This window comes from Lissotriton vulgaris, chromosome 6, assembly GCF_964263255.1.
Source record: "Lissotriton vulgaris chromosome 6, aLisVul1.2, whole genome shotgun sequence".
NCBI lineage: Eukaryota > Metazoa > Chordata > Amphibia > Caudata > Salamandridae > Lissotriton > Lissotriton vulgaris.
The window spans coordinates 1,401,265,884-1,401,283,264 of NC_141694.1; the positions used below are offsets into that span (position 1 = coordinate 1,401,265,884).

The window sequence follows — 17,381 nt, forward strand, 5'->3', positions numbered from 1 at the left end:
ATTCAAATTGGCCGTTTCAAGTTGTAGAAATCAACACGGATGCCCCAGACGACACCTGACAACATTTAATTGCCTTATCATACAGGAAAAAAAACAAATTGTCACACAAAACACACTGAAATTACTATCAAATAAATGTTACAGTAAATATAAAAAAGAGGTATAAAGTGAAAGAAATGTTAACAGAGAAGCATGTGTTTTCAACTTAATACACGATCTATAACTAGCAGATCGAGCCGTCGGAGATACACGCTGTTACTCTGTTAATATCATGCACATTGCAAGGGCCATATCTCAACATTAGTAGTGGTGTGGGATTCATGCCGTACAGAGCTTTATTCACAAGATTTGCATAGATCAAGGTTAACACAGAAACTTAATTAGATTTCGCCATGATCATGGGGCCTAGAACGATCCCTTGGAAAACATTCAAAGCATTGTTAAAGCTGAAATATGTGGCTGTTTTATGAAACGGATTCTTCACCGACAGTGTAACTTGTGTTTGTGTGGAGAGGCGAATGGGTGAGTGTGAGGATAAGGCAACGGTTAGAAGGATGAGTGACTGCCTCAGTGCATGTATAAGCATAGAGTGATTAAGTTCATAGATTGATGAATAGTTGAATACGTGATGGATGGATGAATGAATGAATTGGCGAGTGCATGGATGAATGCAGGTGAGTTACATCACACAAAGATCGAGTGCTTAGACAGGAGTAGAAATTGAGTTAAAACATCAAAATAATACCACTGTAATGCCAAGGAAGGCATTACACCACGGCTGGGATATGTCATGTCCCAAGCGTTTGTAATACATGCATAATTACCATTACCAACATCCAGAGAGCCACAGCCAGACAAGCGTGTAGCCTAAACATACGAGACCACATCAATCCTGCCTTAAAGTACTTCTCGTGGCAGCCACTGAAAGAACAGCTACTTCTACAACCCAACTCTACACCCAAAAAAGGAACCTTGAATCAAGAATGGCAGCCTATGTGCCATGAGATCGGTGACCGAGAGCGGGGAAAGTGGGTAAGAATAACGTGGCTACGTCGAAGGACTTGGGGCAGGTTTAGGAAGCCATTTTGGTTTAGTTGACCTCCCGTCCAGCTATCGGACTAGGCGAAACTAAGCGCAGCATAAAACCCACCCAGCGGCCTGGGCAGGAAGGGACTGAGATAATGAACCACTTTAGCACTGTTGGAAAGCACAGCTCTATAATAATGGCGGACAGACTAACTGCGAGACTGGAGAGGGGGTGGGGGAAGAGTTGAGGGGCAAGTATACGTCCCCTATGCTTAGAACCATGGGTAGGGTTGACAGGCTCTCTGCTGAGTTGGGGGGGCAATTGGGGTGCCATCTGGCATGGCTGCATGGTGGGGGTGGTAGGGGATGGGGAAGGGAGGGGGGTTGCTACATGTTTTTTAGTTGTTTTGTTATGCAGGTTTCTATGTTACAGTGAAAGAACAGATGGCCTCTTCAACACGACCAAGACACTGGGTCCGACACAGGGGGACCGGATGGGCACTGGGAGTGGTGACATCCAGATCAGCTTTCACATGACAAGGCAAGTCCAGGCTGAAATGAAAATAATGTCCTGGAACGTAAATGGGCTAGGAAGTAAAGTTAAGCGAGGCATCGTGCTTCAGCTTATTAAACACTCTCCGGATGTGGTTCTCTTGCAGGAGACCCATCTAATGGGCAATAACTGTAAGGCCTTGAATCGCTGGGGCTACAAAATGAAGGTGCATGCAGGCTACACATCCGGTTCACGGGGTACAGGAATCCTCCTCAAGAAAAACCTACCCCTCATCATAGAAAAAACATGGACAGCCAGACTGGGTAAATATTCAGTGGTTTCGGGGAAATGGGCAGGCAAAGTAATCAATATTCTGTCCGTATACGTTCCCCCCACGTTGGTAGACTCGACCTTGACAGACCTGGGGGCACAAATACTGGAACTCCCTATGGGTCGTCTATATATGGGAGAAGACTTTAACATGGCAGGCTGCGACTTACTGGATCGTATGACACCTAGAGGCCAAACACCCAGGCAGACATGACTGGTAGATTTTGTTGTCCGCAATCAGCCTGATAGATGTCTGGAGATCTCTAAACCCCACTACACCAGAGTACACGTTCCACTCAGGAACACATGGTAGTCATTTGCGAATTGATTTCTTGATTTCGCTCACCACACTCCTCCCTCACTTCTCGGAGGTCCGAAACTTGGCAAGAGGTATCTCCGACCACTCTCCGATATGGGCAAAATATAAGGTGGGTGGCCCGCGACGCAGGGGCCTGGTGGCAATAAATCCTTGGTAAATTAAGGTACCTAAAATAAGAAAAGGCCTGGAAGATGCAAATAATCTCTACTTTCAGTTTAACCTTAATGCAGTCGCTTCGCCACAGATATTATGGGAAGCGTATAAGATGGTGGTCAGGGGTCAGGCCCTTTCGCTCATATCTGGACATAAAAAAGAGAAAAGAGCGACAGTTGTGAAACGTGAACAGGAAATCCTTGATTTAGAACTTTAAACTACGAAACTATGATGATGATGCACAACACACGTTAAAACTAACAACAAGACTATAAAGACAGCGTTACAGAGGAGGCCAGGAATAAAATTAATTAAACACAACACCGGATTTATGAAACTGGCGACAAAACAGGCAAACTACTGGCCTGGTTGGATGAGCGCCAGAAACCATATAGATGGGTCCCATTGCTCACCTCTAGATCCGGGGAGATCAGGAACCCGTTAGGTATTGAGGAGTCCTTTGCAGACCATTATGCGAAGGTATACTCCACCAGTCCGGAATACCCAGACAGGAATCGCTTGAGTTCCTGAGGGATATCTCACTCCTGGTGTTGACGGAGGAAGAGCGCCAGCCTCTGGAAGAGGACCTTACAATAGCTGAAATAACTCAAGCGATAGGAGCCCTGAAGTAGGGAAAAGCATTGGGGCCATACGGTATCCTAATTTAATTATACAAGCTCACAGCGCAGGTGACTGCGCCTCACGTCCTGACAATGTTTGAGGAGAGCAACACTATTGGAAGACTCCCAATAGATCAGACACTGGGGAATATAGTGGTAATTCACAAGGGGGGGAAGGCCGAGGGACCAATGTATGTCGTACCGGCCAATTACGTTGCTGAATGCAGAAGCAAAAATTATTGCAAAAGTATTGTGCAGCAGCTTCCCCCTCTACTCCTGGCCTTGGCCCACCCAGACCAATCCGGATTTATGTCAGGACGCAACACCGCCCTGAACCTCAGGCGCCTGCATGGTGTCTTGGGAGGTGCACACAGAATCAGAGAAGATGCTGTGGTCTTATCCCTAGACACTCAGATGACCTTGACACCTTTGAGTGGCCTTATATCGTGGCGGTGCCCAAACGTATGGGATTCGAACCGTGATTTCTTTCTCGGCTCAGCCTCCTGTAAACAGCACCACAGGCGCAGGTAGTGGTCAAAGGGGAAAGATCGCGTATATTCCCGATGCAGCATGGCACAAGACAGGGATGCCCCCTGTCCCCCCTAGTCTTCGCGTTGATAGCCAGTGGCAGCATGGATCCAGAGCGATCCAATAATGCGTGGCCTACGATGGTCGGTGGACTGGGAGGACAGGCTCTTGCTGTATGCAGATGATATCACTTCATATGTGGCCTCCCCCCGAGCCTCTATAGCAAGAATATAAAATTTGTTTGCTACATTTGGTAGGTACTCTGGCAATGTCATAAATTGGGTCAAATCTGTAGTGTTTGTTCTAAGCAGACAGAGACCGAAGTTTCCGATGGACTGTGAGGCGCAGACAGCCACAGACAGATTTCGATACGTGGGCATTTTTATAACAACTGATCAGGCGCGCTTTTTAAACCAAAACCTGCAACCTCCTTTGGAGTGCCTGAACAGAGATGTCCACCACCGGCGAGCCCTCGCACTCAAACACCTCGGTGTAGCGGCCCTGTTTAAAATGATGGCCCTGCTGAGATTCTTATATGTAGTACAAAACAAGCCCTTCCCGTTCTGGACTCATACTTCAATTCGATAGACCGTGAGGTGTGCTTCTTCCTGTGGGATGGTGGCCCCCCAAAAATCGCCCTCAGTAAATTGGCACATTGCTGGTATGATGGGAGAATCGCGTTGCCACATATCCAAACGTATTACAGGGCAGCTCAACTAGCAACCGTTAACCAATGGATCCACCACCCGCTAACAGAGCCAGCGTACCACATGGATCGGCTGGTACTACACCCGAGAGGCTATCTTCATGTGCTTTATACCGAACCACGACAACTCACGCTGGAGGGTCCTACGGTGGTGACAATCTGCCATTGACACTTGGCTCTCGCCAAATTTGGGTGGAGGAATAAACTCACCAAAGCCAACCGCTTTGGGACGCTCAACAACTGGGTGCCTCAGAAATAAGAAAAGGTTTAGTTAAATGGGACCTAATAAGAATCGCGAGGTTGGGGGACCTACACAGGGGGACAGAAATGATCTAATTTGAACTACTACAAAAGACACATGAACTTCCCTGGAAGGAGTCTTTCCCTTATCTACAGATCCGACATGTAATTCAAGCAGCAGTGTCCTGGAGAACTGAACTCCCGGAGTCGTCTCTGGAGTGTAGACTCCTGGAGGAACAATTGCCCCGAAAGGCAGTATCGCTCATATACCGAAAGTTGATTAACAACCTACCAGGCCCTCTTTTGGCGCTGAAAGATCGCTGGGGTTTAGACAATACCGGAGGGTATACATTCCTGCACTACATTGGTGAAGATTGTCCGTAGGGCAGACGCAACCTGTAACAGAAAGTGTGGGGGAGTGGGATCGTTTTGTCATATCATATGGACGTGTCAGGAGATTCAGGAATACTGGTGGGCGATCAGGTCATGCATATCGGGTGGTGGTAGGAGAGCTCACACTTTCGCCTAAGTGGTGCCTTCTAAATGTGTGGGAAGACACCAACCTGGGACGAGCAGATCAAACCCGGGTGACCCTGCGTTTTACACTGGCAAAACACAATAAAGCTCGCCATTGGGGAGCTATCCCCCATCCACACTGCAAGACTGGATAAAAGATGTGGACTGGTGTATGCTGGCGGAGAAAACAGCCTATGTGAAAAGAGGGTGCCCGAAAAATGGGGGAGAATTTGGAACAAATGGAACGAATATTGGGGTAATCCATGCACGCCTCCAGTGGGTGAAACAATCCTCTCCACTATCCACTCAGAGAGCAACTGATGGCAACATCAATATAATGGTGGGTAAAGAAGCCGGTGACCCTGCGATGATCAATCAATCAATCAGGGGTTTGTAGAGCGCTAGATATACACCCGGAACTGGTCTCAAGGCGCAGGGGGAGGAGGGGCAGGTCCGCAGATCCTGGAGGATTACTGAGTTACATCGAAGAGCCAGGTCTAGAGATCCTTTAGGAATTTGGGGAGCGATGCAGTCTGATGGAGGTGTGGAGGGAGGGAGTTCCAAGCCTTGGCCGCCAGGAGGGAGAAGGAGCGCCCTCCTCTTCTGCTTTTCTTGATTCAAGGTACTGCTGCAAGGGAGGGTTGGACCGAGCGGAGAGAGCGCTGGGGAGCATGGAACACGAGGGGGTGGTTAAGGTTGGCAGGTCCGGTGTTGTGGAGGGCCTTGTGTGCGAGGGTGAAAAGTTTGAAAGTGATTCTCTTCTCGATGGGGAGCCAGAGTAGGGTAAATAGGTGCTGGCTGATGTGGCAGTAGCGCAGTACGTTAAGGACTAGTCTGGTGGCGGCGTTTTGGAGTTTGCGGGTGAGGTTCTTGCTGATTCCGGCGTAGAGTGGGTTGCTGTAGACAAGTCTGCTACTGATGAGGGCGTGTGTGACAGTTTTCCTGTGTTCTGGGGGGATCCACTTGAAGGTCTTGTGGAGAAGGTGTAGGGTGTGGTTGCAGGAGGAGGTGATGGCATTGACCTGGCGGTCCATGATAAATAAGGATGCCATGTGGCAAGGAGTAATAATGCTTGGTTGTGTATCCAATAATGACAATGTAAAATTATGTGTACTGCTCTATTACAATAAAAAAGATTTTTTTAAAAAGAATGGCGGCCTGGTGTCCTGTCTTTTTGATAGCCTGTTGTTAACCACACTAACCTAGCATGTACGCTGAGGCCTAGGTTTGTGCACGGTGATTTCAAGGAAGAGAGCATGTTCTGTGACTTGAAGGGGCAAACCAGGCATGCCCTCCTCTATAATATGGACTGCTGTGCATGTCCTGGGTTATTGACTTGAAGCAATGGTAGAAGCATATTGATTTTTGATGGATTTGTAGTACTGAACAGACCTTTTTTGTGGTTCTGGAAGAGTGCTTTACCTAATGGCCGCACTCATGTAAAGTTCCTCTTAGAGTTGACAACTAGATCCCAAGTGCATGCCAAGAAAGTGTATATGTAACCTATGGATGGGAGCAAGGATCCACGTTGTCGTGAAAATATGATTGCTGGCACCAGCAGGATACATTTTGGATTGGCACGGGTTTGACATGGCACAAGATGGAGGATGCAATACAACTTTCCCAGACAATGTAAGTGTCTCACTGCTCGTCCAATGGAAACTGAATAAGCAGCAAAGGACATATATTTCCAGGAGAATAAAATTAATAAAAATCAAGCAAGCTATGACCTTTACCCTGAGGCAAGAAACAACAAAAATCAGGAGCCCCAATGCGGAGGCCTATCTAGGAAAAAAAAAATGCGTTTAAAGAAACTGAACAAAAAGGGCCCAAAAAAAAGTTGTCTTTGGACAGGCCGATATGTAGAGGATTGTGCTGTCTACCCGGTGTTTGCTTAAAGGGAAACTCGAGTTGTTACAGATTAATCTGCTGGTAAGAGAGAGATTGAGGAAAGTGAATTGTCTACAGAAGGCAAAAATCCAAAATAATAGGGGCGGGGAATGGAGTATGATAACGGGCCATTAGATCAAAAGGATAGCATAAAAAACAAAATCAGAAATCTGGACACAAGTATTCAAACAGCAGCACCTGACCTGCAATTGCCAACAAAGCATGGAAAGACGCTGATGAAAAAACATCAATCTTTGGCATATTACAACTATTAAATTCTTGGATCTGGGATAGTGAAGCAAACAGACAGAAACACTCCAAAAATCGCGCAGGGAAGCCTGTGGCATAATCCCTTTCAGGACGTAATCCCTCACCCAACGAAAGTGGCCTGCTTCATCATCTGGGATTCTCCTCCTGGCGGGAATCCCTAGTCCCGCCAAGGGCTTCAACACCATCTCCGAGAGGAAGGAGCTCAGGGATATTTTACATACCTACTCTAATGAGGATGCACTAAATCCAACTGTTGAGAGAGGCAAGAAAGGGATATGGTGAGGGAGCAGCGCAAAAAAATAACTGTGTAAGTAGTAATATTAAAACTAACTAACAAGAACAAAAATGTTAACTTTATTAGCTTGTTCTCTCTGCCAGGGTGAAAAACAGTGTACCTGCGGAATTCTGAAATACAAAACCAGTAACGCTGCTGTTTTCATTTCTGGGTTTACTGATCGTACCTGTTAGGGAAAGACATAGAAAACCAATAGATAAGAGGCTCTGAACATGTTTGTAAGTAAATTATGATAATTATGCGGGATGCTATTCTCACCACATATACAATGCGACTAGCATGTGTAATTTATGTCAAATTTGTTTACCCGTAGTGTACGGATAAGAAGTCTCACCTCTACCTGGTGACAGCTCATGGAAGGGGTTATAGCTCTGATAAGAAGGTGAATGTAAAAGTGTCAAAACATAACCTAAAATTGAATTGACACTACTCCTTAAAAACAAAATTTAATGAGGAACAAACAGATCATGGAGCGTTAGGTAGCGCCTGCCGTACTCCCCTTATCTTTTTTCCAGTGGTGATTCTATTTCAATGGCAGTAGACCACATCAATTCGGGGACACTTATAAGAGCGCAGTACTCCGTGACTCGGCACTTTATTTTAAGCTGGTTTACACGGAGGTCCTTTGGGCATTGCATTGCCACAGACACCCGTACTATTAGTAGTGGTCTTGTTTCTCAATAAAATCTAGTAATTAGGAAAAAAATACTATGGCCTTTTAACGTGGAGCAGGGAACACTACTGCCACACACATATTGGTCTATCAATAGAAAGGACGAGTTAACACTATGGCCTCATAATGAGTAGCAGGCAAAATCACTGCAACACACTTATTGTCCTGCTATGAATACAGAGGACGTGGATAGGCTGACTGTTTCATAACTTGTCTCGCAGTCTGATTTGGTCTCCATCACCATATAGTTACCATAAGTTCAATTGAGGGTATTAGCTGTCTCTATATAGCTTTGACCGAACAAGTTCTTCCATGTACTGGGTTTCTCCGTGATCTGTTTGTTCCTCAATTAACTTTGTTTGTAAGGAGTAGTGTCAATTAAATTTTGGGTTATGTTTTGATACATTTACATCCACATACTTTTCAGAGCGGTGCCCCCTTCGCTGAGCTGTCGCAAGGTAGAGGTAAGGCTTATCCGTACACTACGGGTAAGCGACCTTTACATCAATTATACATGCTAGTTGCATTGTATATGTGGTGAGAATAGCATGCCGCATAATTATCATAATTTACTTGCAAACATGTTCAGAGCCACTTATCTATTGGGTTTCTACGATTTTGCATCTTTCTCTAACAGGTACGATCACTAAACCTAGAACTGAAAACAGCAGTGTTACTGGTTTTGTATTTCACTATTAATATTATCTGTTTATCACCATTCACATTTCTTTTGTGCAGCAGCATCCTCCTAGGTCCTGATAAAAGCTGTGATACAGTTAGGGTCTCCATGGCTGAAACATGTAGACCTGTTTTTTGTCTGACACATGTAGTTTTAAATCCATACTGCAGGTGCACTGTTTTTAACCCTGGCAGCGAGAACAAGCTACTAAAGGAAACATTTTTGTTCTTGTTAGTTAGTTTTAATATCACTACTTACACAGTTGTATTTTGTTCAAGCAGTGAAGTAATGCGAAGGGGTCTTTTAATGTCACATTATATACCCAGAATATACATCCCGAGGTGGATGGGACGTTTTAAACAGACAGAACATCATAAAATTAGCTACAAAACTGCCTGGTTTGGAACATCTGAAGTAAAACAACATTGAATATGTCGCTTTCATGCACCTTGGCCAGGGTAAAAAAACAAATGAACATAAATAGGCCTTAACGAGGGGGAATATCGTACAAAGCTTTGAGCAAAATAAATCCCAATTGACTACAAGAGCAGAGAGCAAGGAGCCATCTGGAGTTAAAAGCAGCCGGCCGCATGTAGGGACTGCCTCAGATTACTCAACGCAATGGAATAAAGAAGATGATGAGGGGCACAATGCCGCAGAGCCTATAGAACTGAAAAAACAAAACATAAATGAGGATTGCCTAGCAAGATCAATAAATCAGTGAACCCACCAAAAGAAGAAGAGGTCAAAACAACGACAGAATTAAAAGTCTGTTTCTGGAATGCAAGAGGAATCTCTGGGTAGATCAGAAAGAAGGGACGTATGTTAATGGTGAATGACACCATATTCCTACAGGAGTCCTGGCAGTTGGCGGAGAAGCCTCTTGAAGATGTCTTGGATATTTGCTGCCCCAGCCCTGCCTTCTCTTTGAGAATGCCACCCAAGGGGGGGCTGTGGGGGAGGGGTATTTATAAAATTGTGTGGAAGTAAGAGTGTATGGTCTTGGAAGGACAGTATGTGGGTTCTTGACCAGAAGTCACCCAGCAAAGTTATATCTATAAGGTCGTCCCACCTCCCAAAGCCCCCCAGTACTGCCACCTCTCACAACCAGGTGCCATGCCAGAGGGGAGTCTGCTGAGTAAGTCTATTGTCTCAGAGAGTGTGGAGGTGTACAGGACTCCTGGCAAAAAAAGCCCACCCTGGTCAAGCGGGAATTTTATTGGGGATCAGAGCACTATAAAGAAGTACCATCTCTACTTTCTACATGGTCAAAATCGATCCGGGACTAGCATTCATGTAGCGCAACCAAAATGTCAGGAGCGGAGGACTAATTCCGCCAGGTCTCTGTTAGAAATAATACGTCAATCTCCTCAGCTTTGTGCAGGTCGAGAATATGTAGAGCCTTTTTTTGTAATGAGTGAACAGTCAGTAAGGAGGTGTGCATTCCAAATAACCCGCCTTCTACTTCCATTCTTGACTACGGCTAGATAAACTATCCTCATGATTATCAACCCAGGAAGGGAGCACTGAAGACTAAGCGCATGCTTGTGGGATAGAGTAAGATTCCGTCAAAGACTCACTCTTAGAGCAGGTCTTAGTGCATGGATGGATAGTTCCGGAGTAATTAATCCTACGCTTGCTGGGGAGGGGTGGGTAAGGGTCTCAGAACGGGCAGCATGACTGGCGCTGAATCTGAGCTGAACACTGGCAGGGGCATATGGGCTTTCCTTTGGTATGTACTCTTGCACGTCGCCCTGCGAACCTTCATATAAGGGGTCATCCCCTCCTAAAAATCCCCTTCTAAAATAACTAGAAGGCGGCACCAAAATATGGTGGTCTATGATCCAAGGGGTAAAAATGGCCTCCAAGATCAGCTCGTTGCACAAGTACTGACTGCCCCGTTAAACACAATATAATCAACAGGCTGGTGGAATACATGAAATAATAATGAAAAGGGCTGACACATTTTAGGAGTAAGAAGCGAGGATAGGAGCACTACCAAAGACATTTGGGTCCGTTTTCTAATATAAAGATGAGGGCGGTACTAGCACATTAATGCGCTACACTGACTAATACGCTATCACCACTTTTAACAAGGCAACACAGAAGACACTTGATTAGTGTCCTCTGATTACACACTGGTAAGATGCAGGGCTTAGAGGACAAACTTAGGTCCTTGGCGGGCACGTTTCCCTTGACGATGTAATTCTTCAAGGGGTTGTGGCTCTCTATTTCGATAAGTGGTAAAGAAATGGATTTGAGTAGTTGTAATAGCGTGCATTGTATGTGTTTCTCTCCTCCAGAAAGTGGCAATAGATTCTATGAGGCGTTAAGAGGCATGACAGAAAAGTACGGGTTGGATTAAAAACAGTTGCATGGGTTCATACACAATGAACACACTACCATTTACAATGTGATCACTTTATTCTCATCTTAGAATAAGGTCATTTTTACAGGCCCACCTTGTTTTCACACTAGCATTTTATAGGCCCATTTTATCATAATACGGGTATGGCCTGGACACTTGAATGATAATCACCTTAATGAAAGGTGTGCAGTGTTTATTACATGTTGTCACAAAAGGACAAGCCAACGTACGTATGTACAATACAAGAAAACAAGTTACTTTCCTGTAACTTCAGTTATCCAGTATTGGTATCTTTCATACATTCACATGCTTGAATCATCCCCTCCATCGAGGCGGGAGTCTCACAGTAAAAATATATATATATATATATATATATATATATATATATATATATATATATATATATATATATATATATATATATATATATATATAGCAGTAATGCATATCATTATATGCTATAATGCACTGAATAGTCATTGCAGTAGCTCATCCCTGTCCTTTTGTAAAAAAGAAACAAAGTTGAAACACAGCCAATCAGGCTCTAGCACCCTCTAGAATACTCCACAGAGAGGCAAGTACCTCTGATTTTCTACCATGAGTGACCAGAATGATAAATGATCAATAAGGGAAACCTCTCCGGAGAGGAGGGTGGGTCGCATGTGAATCCATAAAAGATACCAATTCTGGATAACTGAAGTTACAGGTAAGTAACTCGTTTTCTTATCCAGTATTGGATCTTTCATAGATTCACATGCTGGAATCAGAAGAGTTAGCAGTTGTACAATTTTAATCTTAGAGGATGGCGGGTATCATACAAGTGGCAAATAAATATCCTCATAAATAGATATACATGTGTACATCTACTCCATATGTATGACAATATAAAAAAGAAGCAGTTATGCATCAAGAGAACTCAAACCAGCAATCACATGTGAAACAAATACATTGCATTAGCATCAATAATTATTCACCTCCAAAACAGAGTCTTACCTTATTGGAAAAGATTACGTAGAACTGCTTGACCTACCACTGCTTCTGCCTCCGTAGTCAAATCCAAGCAGTAATTCCACGTAAATGTATGCACATTCTTCCATGTTGCGGCACAGCAAATTTTATCCAATGGCACTCCAGCAAGAAGCGCCGCTGAGGATGACACTGCCCTCTTACGTTTGAAAGAAAACGGTCTGCCTGCTTTAACATGGCAAAAATTAACAGCAGCTGCAAGCCACCTTTCAATTGTTGCTTTAGTCACTGCAGTAACTGGCTTTTGTGCACCATAGGACACAAACAGTTTATCAGATCTTCGGATGGTCTAAGTATGTGAAAGATAACATTTGAGGCATCTCTTTATATCCAGTGTATGAAGTGCCTTTTCAGCCTCAGAATTAGGATTAGGAAAGAATGTTCGTAGAATAACTGGCTCTTTAAGGTGGAAAGTTGATGGTATCTTTGGAATAAATGCAGGATTCGTTCTAGGGAGAACGTAGTCATTAGTAAAGCGAAGGTAAGGCTCTTTAACTGTAACGGCTTGAATTTTGCTGACTCTCCTAGCAGAAGTAAGAGCCAACAATAAAGCAACTTTCCAGGATATGTATTTGAGTTCAGCTTTGTGTATAGGCTCTAAAGGTTGTTTCACAAGTTGCGCCAGAACCAGAGTAAGTCTCCATTATGGAGCAGGAGCTCTTAAAAGAGGATATATTCCGAGAAGTCCTTTCATAACCTGTTTTACCAGTCGACAAGAACAAAGAGATAAACCTCCAGAGGAACGCCGCTAAGTAAAGATGGCGGCCAGGTGTAACTTAATATGTAAGGTAAACTGAGGAGCCTACGCAGATTTCTCCGACTGCTCCCAGTGAGCTGCCGCAAAACGATTATCCATGCCACAATCACTTCAAGGCTTGACTATGCCAATGGCCTCTATTTAGGCCTTCCGAAGTTTTTGTTGCAAAAGATGCAAATCGTGCAGAATTCAGCGGCTAGATTACTCAGGCAGGTCCCTTTTAGACATCACATTTCTCCCCATTTGCGCATGCTACACTGGTTGCCTGTGGCAAGTCGCATAAAATTCAAGGCGCTCACCTTGGCCTACAGAGCCCTTCATGGGACCTGCCCAAATTACTTAAAAAAACGGCTGCCTAGATATTCTCAGGCCAGACTCCTAAGGTCTAGCTATAAGGTCCATCTCCACGTTCCTTGAGTGAAAAGGGCGCGCTTAGGTGGAAGAACTTTTTCCGTAAGTACGGCACGGCTTTGGAACACCTTGCCACAGGAAATCCAACAAGCACCCTCTGAACCTTGCTTCAGAAGCCTACTGAAAACATGGCTTTTCACGCAATAAATCTCTTCTCTCTTGCATTATGACTCTCACTGCCCATGCCAGTGCCGGGACACTTCCTACGGAGGTAGCTGTTGCGCTCTATAAAACTCAGTATTATTATTATTATTATAACTTAATAGATGTGAACATAAGGCCAGATTTAGCATGGGAGAGCAGATAAGGTAACATTTTATCTGGAGAAGACCCAAGTGGGTGCACACTGTAATGAAGGCACCATGAACAGAAACGTTTCTATTTGAGAGTGTAAGTTTTAATCGTGGATGGCGCCCTTGCCTTAGAAAGGATGTCCCCACAGTCTTGCGGCAGGTCTAATTCCTTGAACTCAACGAGTTCAGTAAAAACGCAGCGGAGCTGGATGTGGATGAAGAATCTGGCCCCTGCTCAATGTTAACAGTGTTGACTATATTGAAAGGATAGAAGGTCTGCATTATGAGAGCAGGGGAAGCTCTGTGAACCAGTCCTGGCTCCCTTTTCAGTTTCATCAGAAGCCTTCGAATTATCAGAAAAGGAGTGAACGTGTAGGCGAAGATCCCTGTCCACCTTAACAGAAAGGCGTTTCCCCATGAACCTTTTTCTGGCTCCCAGCTGGCATAGAATTGACATTTCCGGTTCATCTCAGAAGCAAAGAGATCCAAGTTGGGCTTGCCATACATCTGGAAGATGGACTCAAGAACCATCTTATCTAGCTCACATTCGTGGCAAGAGTTGGAAGTCCTGCTCAAGGTATCCGCCAGACTGTTCTTCACTCCTGGGAGATGTTCTACCTTGATAGATATGTGATGAGAGAGAAGCCACTTCCAGATTTCCTGTGTTTTCTGCGATAGGATATGGGAGCAGGTGCCTCCTTGTTTGTTCAGGTAATGCATTCAAGTGGTATTGTCTGTCCTTATCAGAACCGAGGATCCCTGAATCCTAGGGAGGAAAGCCTGTAAGGCTAGAGAAATGGCGCAGACCTCCAGAAACCTGATGTGCATCTTTTAAAGAGCTTTGGACCACTTGCCCCTTATCTGGAGGTCTTTAAGATGCCCCCCCCCCCCCATCATTCTAGAGGACGAAATCCAGCGTCCAAGAAAGGAAAGTTGTCTTGAAGAGAGATTTCTGGGGCGCTGCCACCAGAGCAGAGCTGCCTGCATGACTGGAGTTATACGCACCAGGTCGTCACACGAGCCGGTCACCTGAAGCCATTGATTGTCTAGTTCCCACTGAATTGATCTCATTTTGAGAGGAGCGCAAGGTACCATTAGAATTGCAGAGGACATCATGCCCAGTAGAGATTTTATCAGCCTCACAGAAGCAAACGTTTTTCCTTTTAACTTTGTTGCTAGGGAAATTAGATGTGTTTGCCTTTCGGTGGACAAGAATGCCTTGTCATGGATACTGTTTAAGACTGCTCCGCGAAAGAGTGTCTTTTGAGACGGTTGCAGAACTAACTTCTGAAAATTGAGAGTTAGCCCCAGGGAACAAAAAATTTGCTAGGCAGACTGAACTTACTTTTGAGGCTTGTCAAAAAGACAGTGCTTTCACTAACCAGTCGTCTAGGTAAGGAAACAGCTGTAGGCCCTGCAGCCTGAGATGAGCAGCAACTGGAGCCAGACATTTGGTGAATACTCTTGGTGCTGACCGCAGACCAAAAGGGAGAACTCTGAACTGAAAATGAGCACCTGCCACAGTGAAACAGAGACACTTTAGATGTTTGGGATGAATAGGGAAGTGGAAATATCCATCCTGCAAATCTAATGTCGTCATAAAATCTGCATGATTGAGAAGCTGTAGTATCTCTTGGAGAGTGACCATGCGGAAGGACTTCTTTTACAGATATTTGTTTAATTTTCTTAGATCTAGTAATGGCCTCCGATTTCCCGAATTCTTTCTTATCAGAAAGAAACAGGAATAACAACCTTTCCTCTCCTGAGAGTGAGGAACTCTTTCTATAGCTCCTTTCCGGTAGCATAACCATGACTTCTTTTCTGAGAAGTTTTAGCTGAGGTGGAAGCCTCTTCAGAGGCGGATGAGGCGGTGGAATCTTTATGAATTCTAGGGTATGACCATACTTTACTATCCGCAGAAACATGTCGACCAACAATTTTTTACACTAAGGACACTGTTGGTTCAAACTCGTGACCTTCTGGCGTCCGTTTCACTTGTTTTTATACAAACGCAATCTGGTCTCTCAATAAAAACTTTTTCTGAGACACAGACTGCTTTCTTTTAACATCATCAGTTTTTTTGCACTATTCCCAACACAAAAAAACATCTACGCTGTAACATCAGGCGTTGAAGCACACCGGGCAGACATTCAGTCTACCCGGTGGGGACCCCATGATGAAGCATGTCACCGACCAGGTCGGTGAGTGAGGGTGCTTTATACTAAACAAGAAATTGTCCCCTCACTAACCCGCTCCCACCCTCTTTGTTGTTTTCTGTTGCTTTCTTTTGGGGAGTGTAACCTTTAACTTGTTTTGGATGCACACCCTCGGTCACTCTTTTGTTGTTTCAATATAATTAGTAGGGGTTGAAGAGTGGTTCTTTACCCTATCTCTCTCTTTGTTTATGTGCATACTTTACTATCTCCAGGAACCACTTGTCCAAAGTGATTTTTCTCCATTGTTCGAAATGTAAAGAAATGAATGCGGCATTGGGGTTGATGCATGGCCGAATTGTTGCAGGTGCTGGGGAGGTGTAACTCTTTTCTACCATTGTCCCTGTTCTGAGGGGGACACTTTATTCTGTTTTGCTGTCTGGAGGAAGCAGCAGCTGGAGGGGCTCTATAAGATTGCTGTTGTTGATAGCCATATCTGTATTGATAAGTCTGTGGCTGGTATTTCTTATAGTTCCCTTGAAAGGAATATGATCCTCTGCCACGGGCTCATCGGAAGAGTGTATTCTTATACTGGGGGTTCCTAAAGCTTTAGCTGTATCTGTACTCTTCTTTATTTCCTGTAAGGCATCATAAATGTGTTTGCCAAACAGTGCGTCCCCATCGAATGGCATCTCTAAGATCTTTCTTTGCATCACAGGACGAAAGGTGGTAGATTTGAGCCATCCTTGGTGGCGGAGAACTGTTATTCCAGCTAGTTGCCTAAAACCCAACAAAGCCAAATCCATAGATATGTCTATAATTTACAATGCTGACCATTCCCCTTCAAGCAGATACTTCCTTGCTTCATGTTTTTTGTCGTCCGGCAAAAAAATCAAGGAACAGATCAACATCAGACAACATTTGGCGGTCGTATCTCCCTAGAATTACTAAGGAATTTGCAGCACGCACTCACGCACCCGCCATAGTGGTGAATCTTCTGCCAATATTGTCCAAGCGCCTTCCATCCTTATCAGGTGGCGCAGTTATGGGTACCAAAGGATTTCCGAGATCTCCGCTGTACAGCCTGGGAAATTACTGAATCCGGCTTAGGTTGTCTTCCCAGGCATGCAGGCGCATCGTCGGGGGGCTTGTAGTTTTTGTAAATTCTCAGGAGGAGTGCTGGCACTGTATAGGGATTCTTCAGGATTTTATCTCCTTCCTGCCAGATATGCTCAATGATGGGAATTTCACGGACAGATTTTCTGTTTTGGAACTTAAAATAATATAAGAAACAGTCAGACTGCTTAACGGGCATGGGCAGGTGGAAACGATTTGCCAATCTCTCCATAATAGCATGAAGCACCCTAATATCCTTAGGAGGAGAATCAATTGCTTGAGGAGCTGGTGGAGAAGGTGTCAGAATTAGGTAGTCTTCCCACTTATTTATGATAGCAGGCTTCTTAGGGATCTCACCTTCCTCAGTGACATCATCATCATGAGCCTGTGGCATTTGATCTTGTGGCACAGATACAGGATCCTGAACCTCCATCGTGGGTAATGAAGGCGCTGCTGAGTCTTGAGAAGGCGGGGGAGACCTTTGCAGGAACTTGACCCAAAGGTATCGGGTATCAGAGC

The 17,381-nt window shown here is 44.7% G+C and overlaps 1 protein-coding gene across 3 annotated transcripts in view; it reads right to left on the minus strand.

The window, feature by feature from the left end:
* The window catches only part of KIZ (kizuna centrosomal protein), an 880,037-nt gene that overhangs the window by 216,387 nt on the left and 646,269 nt on the right, over positions 1–17,381 (minus strand). The window lies entirely within an intron of this gene.